Genomic DNA, 10,270 nt, shown 5'->3' with positions numbered 1-10,270 from the left:
GACAAATGAAGAGGTATGTCTTATTTCTCAAATTCAACCATCATCTGTTAATGAGGCATGTGAAGATAAATTTTGGATTAAAGCTATAAGAATTAGAACAAATTGAGAAAAATAACACTTGGACATTAGTTCCCCGCCCTAAAGATAAAAATGTAATTGGAACCAAATGGGTATTCAAAAACAAACTTAATGAAGATGGTAAGGTTGTTAGAAATAAAGAAAGACTAGTGTGTAAGGGATATTCTCAGAATGAAGGAGTTGATTACAATGAAACATTTGCACCGGTAGCTAGAATTGAGGCAGTCAGATTATTCTTGGCTTTTGCAGCACACAAGAACTACAAAGTTTATCAAATGGATATTAAATGTGCATTTTTTAATGGAGATCTTGAAGAGGAAGTATAGATTGAACAACTTGATGGATTTTCTTTGACAGATGACAGTGATATGGTTTGGAGGTTAAGAAAAGCTCTGTATGGATTAAAACAAGCTCCAAGAGCTTGGTATGCAAGATTGGATAAGTATCTTTTAAAGATTGGTTTAACTAAAGGAAATGCAGACAACAATTTATATTAAAAAATAACTAATGATGACATATTTATTATAGAAGTATTTGTTGATGATATAATCTTTGGAGGAGAAGATGGTTTATGTAAAGAATTTTCTACTAAAATGCAGCAAGAATTTGAAATGTCTATGATTGGAGAAATAAAATTCTTTTTAGGATTGCAGATTTCATAGACTGATAAAGGTATATTCTTGAGTCAATCCAAATACTTGAAAGAGTTACTAAAGAAATTTGGGATGGAGAACTCTAAACCAGTAAGCACACCTATGACTACAAATGACAAATTATCTCAAAGGGATGAATCTACACTTGTTAATCCAACTAGATACAAATCTATGACAGGAGGTTTACTGTATTTGACACAAACCAGACCTAATATTATGAATGTAGTATGTATTGTTTCAATATTTCAAAGTAATCCTAGAGAAAATCATGAATCGACAATAAAAAGGAATTTCCGGTACTTACAAGGCACTATAAATCTTGGATTATGGTATCCTAGAGATGAAATTTTTTAATTATGTGCATACACAGATGCAAATTGGGCAAGAGATGTGGATGATAGAAAAAACACCATCGATGGAGGATTTTCTCTTGGAAACAAACTAGTTTCTTGGTTGAGTAAGAAACAGAGTTGTATATCTTTATCAATAGCAAAATCAGAATATGTTGTAGCAGCAACTAACTGTACACAGGTACTATGGCTTAAACAAATGTTGAAAGACATAAAGGTAAAATGAAAGGAACCTATTACTATATATTGTGATAACACTACAACAATTGATATATCTAGGAATGTAGTACTACATTCTAAAACAAAACATGTTTCTATCAAACGAAATTTTCTAAGAGAAAAAGTTGAAGAAAAGGAGATAAAACTGGTTTATGTGAATACTAAAGAACAGCTTGCAGATATCTTTACAAAACCTTTTCCTAAGGAGACTTTTGAATATCTCAAAGATCAGCTTGGATTCATACCACCACTGGTAGAGACTTAGGCAGTTGATGATTGTAATCAACTAGTAGAATTATCTAACAAATCTTTTACTCCGGTCTTTGATGAGGAAGCTACTTCTTAGGGGGAGTAGTTAGTATATTGAATTGATTTGTATTTTGTATATGAACTTGGTTTTATTATAACTTTGGCATTTGATGTCAAAGGGGGAGAGATATAGATTGTTGTTTGGGAGAGACAATTACTCTCTATATTTTGGTTATGATCTTTTTGGAGATTGTTGTTTTTGGCATTTCTATTTTGACACTTTGATGGTTTTTTCATCTTGTGTTGCCATCAATGCCAAAGGGGGAGATTGTCTATATTTTGGTATGGTTTTGTCATTGATGTCAACACCTACTAAAACACTAGCACTTTGGAGATCCAGTAGCATTCACCGGCAAGCAAATAACTATTGCACAGTTACTGGTATATGATTCACCGACAGGATATAATGATCACCGACACTTGGAATGATATGGAAGACACTTGGTAATATCGAAGACATCGTGTGGACATCTTATCTTAATGAATTATTCATTGGTATATTCATATTTGCATATTTGTTTTTACTGGCAAATAGGTCTAGGGTTATCTAGGGTTACACTGGTAGATTTATCTTTTCCAAATCAACATGGCACGCTATGGAAATGATTAATTATTGTTGTAAATGAATTAAGCCGACATGCTCAATCAGTTATTGCATCGGATATTGTATTGTTTGTAAAATGTTTTTATTGTAATATCTTGTAGAGCCGACCTACTAAAATTGGTCTTAGGTTATGGTATAAAGGTAAGATCTTATTTGTAAGATCAAGTGTGGAATGCGACAAAGAATTGTGTGAAGGTATATGAGAGATTAAGCACAACTATACAGGAAGACATCATTTGAAGGTGAAGCTAGGTTTTTGTGAAAGCATATCAACATTACACCGGTACTGAATCCAGCATATGAAGATGCTATTTTGTGCAGTACATTCTTATTGGATTTAACCATCCAACTGTAGTTAGTGTGACTCCCATTTTGTGATTGAGTAGTGAGCTCTAGGCTGTTGGCCTTTTTGCATGTGCATACCCCATTTATGTACACTTACTATCTGCAGTAGTATCATCTGATTGTGGGTAAGGTTTCCCATCGTGGTTTTTCCCCTTACAGGGTTTCCACGTACAAATATTGGTGTCATGTGTTGTGGATGACTTTGTGTTTATGTTTCATGCATTAATCTTTACCAATATAGCAATTAACTGTTAAAACTGTGTACTGACATACTTAACTGGTTTACCGGTATTAAGCATTAAGTTGGTTAATTTGTTTTTGGTTTGAATTTATTTGACAACTAATTCACCCCCCTTCCTCTTAGTTGTCTCCGTGACCTAACATTCTCTAGATGATGTTGGCCATTTGGAGGAATTGATTATGTGTTGCATTGATGTCAACACTAGCCATTTTGGATGCTTTATTGACACCCTTCTGGTCTCAGTAGGTTGTGTGGTTTCTGGTTGGATTTGATCTGGCATGATCTGGTATGCTCTTGTATGATTTGGTTATGAAATTGGCTTATTTATGTTCATATTCAGTCAGTTGGTTTTTATCTGGTGAGCGGATGCTATCCTATTTACTTTTAAGCTTGGTTTGTGGTTCTGGCGAGGGTTTCACTGACATAGCTTTATTGAAGATCTTTGATGATATGCATAAGTTGTGTTGGTGCAGCTTCTGATGGAGATTCAAGATGATTATGGTGATCATGTTCAATACTTGATGGATTGGGATTATTGCTTTGGCATGTATGGACCTATATTGGGTCCCGATGTATCTAGGTTATGGACTGAATTAATGTAACGTGTGGATTGGATCTCTCGAAGTGTTTTTGGGATGTCTTATGTGTTGGATGTTATTTTGTTTGGTGTAAGGCCGACATGTTTTGTAATTATGTAATTATGTAAGGCCGACATGTTTTGTAATTATGTAATTATTTATGGTCGAGGGTTTGTATATATATGATGTAAGATCTCATTGTAGATGATATCATAATATAGGAAAGACATATAGATATGTAATGTGCGAATAATGATATCATTTAGGCAGAGGATTTGGTCGATCATTGGAGAGCTAATTGAGTTTATGCAAGAGGATTTAGTCCTCTGGTATTGAGCTTAACCGAAACTGTATTCAGGCATAGGAGATGCTATCTTTACAGTTCATTCATTCTTTCGGATTGTAGTCTGGATGTCTATGTAGTTAGTGAGACTCCTTTTATGATGAGCAGTGAGCTCTAGGCTATTGGCCTTCCTGCAAGTGCAGCCCCCTCAATTGTAATTCACATTATTACTATAGAAGTATTATTTAACTGTGGGTAGGCTTCCCGCCGTGGATTTTTCCTTTACCAGGTTTTCCACGTATAAATTTTGGTGTCATGTGGATGATATTTATTCTCTGATTATTGTTTATGCTTAATTGGTTTATCTGCTATTCCGGTATTTGGTTTAAGCATTCCAATATTAATGTTTTGGGTTCTAGTATTAAAGTTTTAAATTGCTCAAGGTTCCGATAATCTGAGACAACTGATTAACCCCCCCTCTTAGTTGTCTTCTTTTTATTTGAACTGTCTAACAATTGGTATAAGAGCTTTGGTCCTCTTTATAGAAAGCTTAACCTCTTGAGGAAGATGCTATGGTGACTAATAGTTCAAGTTCATCAAGTTGATCTGGAGCTATCTTTCAAAGAGATATTCGTAAGCTTGATGAAACAAATTACACAGTATGAAAGATTTAGATGGAGACTCATCTGAGATGTCTTGGTAAGGATATTTGGGAGATCACACAGAATGGTGTTACACCTCATAATCCAGCATTTGGCAACCCTCCTCTGGTAAACTTGGATAAGGAGCTTGAGAATGATTGTAGAGAAAGAGAAGCCCTCTTGTGTGCACTTTCTGATCAACAAATAATGAGATTAACTAACAAATCCTCCGTAAAGGTTATATGGGATAAGTTGGAGACTCTTGATGAAGGTGACCCTACTATGAATATTGCTAAACTTGATGGTTATCGGGTGAGATATGAGAACCTGAAGATGGAAGAAGATGAAAGGATTAATGCATTCATGAAAAGCGTAAATGAGATCGTTGTGGGAATTCAATGTTGTGGTGGAACTCTGAGTGAAGATGAAATTATTTTTAAAGTTCTGAGAGCCCTAACACCAGCTTACAAGATGAAGGCTACTTGGTGTAGGAGCACCTCATCAACAAGCTATTCATGACCCTAAGGATTAAGAATAGGATCATTATGGTGTCTTAGTGTGTCTTGTGTTTCATGTATGCAATAAACTCCACCATGTAAGCCCATGTCACCAATTAGGCAATTTGAGAAGCTAATTGGGACCATGTGGTCAATAGGGGTAGTAGATGGTTTAGATTTATGTTTGATAGGTTTTAGACATGCTTCATGAATGTTTAGTTGATCCATGTATGTGGATTCCAACCTTAGCCAATATGACAATATTTTGTGCAAAAATTGCAAAAATACAACTTTTGCAAAAATGCAACGTTTGCAAAAATTCAACTTTTGGGGTGCAAAAGTGCAACTTTTTGAAAATCAGTTGGGGAAAGCCTTTAAATGGCTCCAACCTACTCCAAATTTGGTGAGAAACCATTGGATAGTTTTATAAGCCTTGTGGACATGATTCCCAAGGTTGTTTCTCTTGTAATTGGAGTTTGTGAAGCAATAATACACAAAATACTACAGTTTTCCCATTAATTATGAGTTTGCAGGAGTTGCGCGTGCCTGTACAGATTGATTTGATACTCGACATCCATGGATCAGGTAGAGAGATGAAATAAATTTCATTTTGTGGCGGTATGAGGTCCTAACTATTTCGAAGTAGAGAGAACCCTCCATTCTTTTGACTGCAACCCAGAGTTTGAGGGTTTGGAGAGGGTTTTGAACAAAAATGGCCTTATCTTGCATTCTAGTCCATTAGAAGACTCTTCCTTTGGAGGGATGCAAGATAAGCCTCTATACTTCATATTTTAAATGTTTTTTTGCAGGGGAAACTTGGTTGTGTGGAGAAAGGATCAAAATTAGGTAGGCATCTCTATGTGACTACCTAGGACACGATTTAGGATAGTCATCATAAGTTGTCATAGCAGTTGATTGCAGGTGTGCAACCCTAGAATTAAAGGTTAATCACCATCCTCCACATGTCCATAGAGTTTTTTTTCCATTTTGGATCCATTGATTAGTAGTTGCTTTGGAAAATAGGGCTAATCGCCCCTATTAGGTCTCTTAGCCTCTAAAGAGATCAGGCCTTGTAATTGCAGACCTGGTCAAACCATTTTGGGGATCAATACAAATTCTAAAAGGGTTTTTTAAATGTTAATTATTTTATATGGGTGTGTGGAACATTTTTTAATTTAAGATCCATTTATTCCCAAATAGTGCTACAAGCCTAGGGGTAGGTTTCCAAAGGAGGTAAAAGAAATTGGAGTCTATTCCCTAAACCAATGTTTGGAATAGTTTATAATAGCTAAAAATGAACCAAATTCTAATCCCTTAGGAGCAAGGTGTCATAGGATGTTGTAGGATAAGTATTGAGGCAATTACTCATCTTGGGTAGGCCCAAGCCTAGTGAATGTGTGTATAGTTTCATCCAAGGTGTGGAGTCCTTCCTTGTTGGACCCTTGTAATCATTTGAGGGGTTAGAAGTCTAACCTTGTTTGGGCTTGTCCTTAGGTGTGTGGGTAGGGCTCTGTATCAAGTGGTATCAGAGCATAAGAGTGTTCTTTGGATAGAAGGAGAAGACAAGATGTCAGAAGAAGAGGGATCCCAAGAGGCACCTTCAAGAATGACCAATGCTAAGTTGAATGTCCTTGTGAAGAAAAAGGTGGTAGAGAGCAAAGCAGTTAGGGTTGAGAATAAGGTTTTGAGAAATGAGATGGACCGGTTGAAGGATAGAGTGGAGAGGGGAGAGAGAGACTCTGGAGAAGAAGGGGATGAAGAGGATGTTCAATCCAACAATAAGAATAATAACTCTAGTTGAAGTCTCAACCCGAAGTTTGGACATTCACTTGGTAAAGTCACTATTTCTATAGCTAGAGTTCATTTGATTGTCAACCCAGAAATGTAATACTTGAAATGGGTATGCATTATATATGCACTAAGTTCCTGCAACAACTACACTCCATTACTACAACAACTAACATTATACGGAAAAGATAAGAAAGAATTGAAACTATTGAAAGGCTATAGGAAAACATCTGCATTAACATAAATTCATTCAAGCAATACTGGCTAAGTTCAATGCTGATAAACATAAATTACTCTGTTTTGATTTATTTGCAGGAATAGTCAGTGGATCTATTTCCAATGGCTACAAGAACAGTCAATGCAAGAACGTCTACTATAGATAAAGAAGAAAACTAATCTTAACAAAGGTACAGGAACACTCACCAAGTGGGCCCCCTTGGATGAGTGATTCCAGGCTTCCCAAAAACAACTCTAAGTGCTCAGAATAACATATTTTTATTCATTGTTCTTCAGAAGTCATTACATGATTCAACATAAAAAGAAACTCAAAAACACTTATAACTTTATTTCCAAAATCCTCTGCTCTGGTTTCTCTCTTTTCTTTCTAACCTCTAAGAAGAGATGAAGAGCTTATTTTAAAAGAAAACATCTACTTTAAACAACACAAATTACACTAAAGAGAAGAGGTGGATAACCAATCGAGAAATGAGATAGCTAGAGTTAAGCTACAGAAAATGTGGATCTAAACCAAACCACAGTCATAACATACTGTGGCGGTATTTACAACACTAATGTCCGCTTGAGTTAGACATCAGTAGTATCACATGATTAATTCTCCTCTGCTATTCCTTATGCTCTTCAGCATCTCTGTTTTTCAATCTTTCAGTCATCTCCTTGAATATCTCTTCCTGAAACTGGCGTGATAGGAGAGCTTCCACCGCAACATCATTTATTCCTTGCACTTCAAAAGAAATAACATACAAGAACATACATACATATTTTAATTAATCAGGACATCTATTAATTTCACACATGATATTGCCTTAAACAATCCACATGGCAACATGAATGAATAACATGGCTGTAGGAATAAACTGACAAAGATAAAACATATTTTAATAGGTTCAGGCTAACATCTGAAATACATATAGTAAACTTTTGATACATCATTACTATTATGTAAATCAAAATATGATAAAAGATTAAGAGTTCTAAGGAAAAAAATATGCCAATGTCTCAACCCATCATGCCCCCCAACTTTAAGGTCTTATCGATCCTCTAGCAAGAGGAAAATTTTTGATTATTTCACTAACTCTTAGGTCACCAATGGTTCCTTGACCTGTTCCTCCTGAAGCTTAATTCTAGTAAAAATATTTCATCTTTTCCAACCTGGACCATCTGGCCTCTTCTATAACTGCTTCACAGGGCTTATCTGTAGTCTTACATCCCAATAGTGGCCACATAAGAATAGGAGGTTGAAAGATCAAAGGTAACCAGTTATTGGTTTTCACTCTACCTAGTTGTATATATTTAGGGGCTCTTTGCATAGCTGCATAGAAATTTGGCAGTGAATGAGGTTCTCCCTATTTCAATTCTTCTGGCAAATTATTCTAGCACTGAATTAAGCCATCAATTGCAGCTGCACTTTCATTTTGAACTAAATGCTCATATATTTGGAGTATTTCTTCTCTCATCGACAACACTAGATTCCTAACATCTTACCTTACCAGCAACTTCGGCCATTCATAATAAAGAACTCTTGGCTATTTTGTTTCCTTCCTCAATGGCAATGGACAATAAAATTTGAAATCCTTGTGTGCTCTGGATTGTGCCCCCATGCTGATCTCATTTTGAATCCATGACATTAAAGCTTTTATGTGGATATCACCAATGTATAACAAGGGATTCCACTCACTATCAAAAGCTACAACATAGTTATGCAAATAAAGTTCACACAACAATTTTTTCACAGCTACTGGGGAAGTCTGGTAAGCATCATAAAATTCGTTAGGGGTTTCTAAAGAGGGGCTAAGGTCCCTGACAATGCAGTTCAATTTGAAATTTAAATACCACTCCCTTAATGCAGAGCATAAACTCTTGGTGATGCCCTACATTGCATCAATTCGGGGACCATACTAGTGATTATATCAACTTTAGCCTCTAATTGTTTAATTTTATTATCCCTCTTTTCAATTTCCCTTTGTTGTTTGTCAATAATCCCCTGTAATCTATCCCTCTCTATTTCCCATTGCCTATAAAATGTTAACGCAATAGATAAACTACTTAGGGATGATAGAGGTCTAATATATGTTACCTTAGGCCATGGAATCTCTTCAACAGGTTCCTCAAGCTGCTCTTCCACATATGCTAGATTTGAGAGTCTATCAACATCATCTTCCTTCTGAGTTTCAACATTTGTAGGGCTCCCTTCTTTTGATGCTTCCACTGAAATAACCTCTGTCGGATCACCTGCTGGATGAGCCTTCTAGGTTTTACTCTGAGTCCTTTTCACATTAACCTTTGGAGTGGCTATAGGAATGGTTTCTACCTATGGCTTTGTTGTAGGAGTATTTCTTTTTGACCTATACCTCTTGGCTGTAGGAGAAACTTGTGTTGCCCACGGCTGAACCATAGGTTCATCATCTGCATCAATTATTTCCAATTCTTTCCCTTTTCTTTTAGAAGATGCCACTTCTTTATAAAAAGAAGTGGAGGGCTTCTCAATGCTTCTCTCAGCTATCTCTTTCTCCATAACAATAACAACTCCTTCAGCGGTAGGAGATTCATTCTCTACAGAAACTATAGGAGAAGAGGGTTCTTCAATATTTTCTTTTTCAACTGTTGGCCCATCTGTAATAGGAGCATCTTCAACCCTAAACTGCAATATGTGTTCAAATACCCCCCATTCCATCTGTGAAATATCCCTAAGAGAATTTTTTACCAACAATTTAATCAGACCATGATGGCTGACAAAATGATTTCCATTCTTTCATGTTTCTTTGGCACTTATGGAAATAAGGTGGTATACAAAATTAGGAACATTCACTCTCCAGCCATGTCGTAAATGACTAAGCAATTTGAAATGGGGTGAATGTAAATTTGAATACCTCCCTTTGCAAGTAATGTACTTCATTATATATAAAGCCACCTAGGGCCACTCTGCTACAAGGGAAACCCTCTTGGTTCCTTTCTTGTCCAATGTTAGAGGTCCATTTGTAGGAAGTGTAAACTTTGCTCTGGTGCTTCTAGTGTCTTTTGATTCCTGAAAATAATTCTCCTTCCTACGACAACCTTGTAACTTCAGCTATCCACTACTCTATAGCAATGACCTTTAATCCTTTAACAGTAGCTACTCCTTCATTGAATGAATGCATAAACTCTGAGGCAATTTCTTCATTATAATCCCTTATTTTTAGAAAGTAGACAATCCAACCATGCTTCCTAAAATAATGCTCACAAAGAGCATCCTGTAGCAACACATCATGGACTGTTGGTTCATGGCGGATTGGATCTCCACCCATTTCTTAATCTATTAATGTAGCAAACTTTGTAGCTGAGAAACGAAGAACTAAAATATTCTACAGACTAAAAAATTGAAACTTCCTAACCTATTTCCAAAATCGGTAGCAGAGTTTGGCAACAGAGTTCATTGCTTTCTTATTGCAAAGAATATCTTAGAAATGA

This window comes from Cryptomeria japonica, chromosome 10 (assembly GCF_030272615.1).
Source record: "Cryptomeria japonica chromosome 10, Sugi_1.0, whole genome shotgun sequence".
In the NCBI taxonomy this organism is placed as follows: domain Eukaryota; kingdom Viridiplantae; phylum Streptophyta; class Pinopsida; order Cupressales; family Cupressaceae; genus Cryptomeria; species Cryptomeria japonica.
The sequence above is the reverse complement of the archived record's forward strand: the minus strand, read 5'-3'. Positions refer to the sequence as shown.